The 1274-nt window shown below is 53.9% G+C and overlaps 1 long non-coding RNA gene across 1 annotated transcript; it reads left to right on the top strand.

Moving 5' to 3' along the window:
* Nucleotides 1–28: 28 nt before the first annotated feature.
* LOC117940838 lies at nt 29–246 on the top strand. The gene is made up of 2 exons (XR_004655830.1): nt 29–77; nt 140–246. It is a non-coding gene; the product is annotated as an uncharacterized LOC117940838 (long non-coding RNA).
* Nucleotides 247–1274: the final 1028 nt, after the last annotated feature.

Genomic DNA, 1274 nt, shown 5'->3' with positions numbered 1-1274 from the left:
ACACACACACAGACACACAGACACACACACACACACACACTCACACACACACACACACACACTCACACACACCACACGTCAGACACACACACACACACACACAGACACACAGCCAGTCTAAGTGGTCCCTGGTCCCCAGGTGCCCCCCCGGTGGTCTTCCTTCAGCACGGCCTGTTGGCCGCGGGCAGCAACTGGATCACCAACCCCCCCGACACCAGCCTGGGCTTCGTGCTCGCCGACGCCGGCTACGACGTCTGGATCGGGAACAGCAGGGGCAACACCTGGTCCCGGAGGCACCAGACCCTCAGCCCGGACCGCGAGGACTTCTGGAGGTTCAGGTACACACACAGAGCCAGGTGTAGGGTACTCATGAGACCTGCAGGGGGGTTATTTTGAAAAGGTCTGGCCAACAGGACCACATCCTGATCCACCTGCCAACCCTAGAGGAAGCCACCAGATCAGCCGATCCCCTCCACAAGAACTCAAGCAAGTTAGAAGGACTGCATGGAGAGTTTGAGGCGGTTTCAGAACTCTTGAGAGTGAAACGGTTTCTTCTCCCTCCAGGTGGAGCTCAGGGACCTGCAGTCAGACCTGCAGTCAGACCTGCAGTGAGATCTGCAGTCAGACCTACAGTGAGATCTGCAGTCAGACCTGCAGTCAGACCTGCAGTCAGACCTGCAGTGAGATCTGCAGTCAGACCTGCAGTCAGACCTGCAGTCAGACCTCAGACCTGCAGTCAGACCTGCAGTCAGACCTGCAGTCAGACCTCAGACCTGCAGTCAGACCTGCAGTCAGACCTCAGACCTGCGGTGAGACCTGCAGTCAGACCTGCAGTCAGACCTGCAGTGAGACCTCAGACCTGCAGTGAGACCTGCAGTGAGACCTGCTTCTGGTGGAGCCCTTCAGGTCAGTCTCACTGCTGGACTCTCCACACGTGAGGAGGCCTGCTCAGAGGATTCTGGTCCTCTTTGGATCCACCTATGTATGTGAACAGACATTTTCAGTGATGAAGTTCAACAAATCCAAACACAGGTCCTGTATCAGTGATGAGCCCCTCTGAGCAGTCCCTGGCCCCCTCAGACCGTCTGATGGGGGTCAAGCCCAGAACAGACCGGATTATTCACCCTGAAGAGGTCAAATGAGGTGGAAAACATCACTAGTTATTGTTTGTTGTGTTGCAGTATTTCTATAAACTTGTTAAGTTGTTTGTGGAACAAAGTTAAAGTGTGAACAAGTTAAAAAGAAATTGCAGTGATTTAAAGATTGTTTTAGTT

Source organism: Etheostoma cragini, unplaced genomic scaffold, assembly GCF_013103735.1.
Source record: "Etheostoma cragini isolate CJK2018 unplaced genomic scaffold, CSU_Ecrag_1.0 ScbMSFa_3438, whole genome shotgun sequence".
Lineage (NCBI taxonomy): Eukaryota > Metazoa > Chordata > Actinopteri > Perciformes > Percidae > Etheostoma > Etheostoma cragini.
Note: the sequence above shows the minus strand (reverse complement) of the source record. Positions and strands in the feature narration are given on the sequence as shown.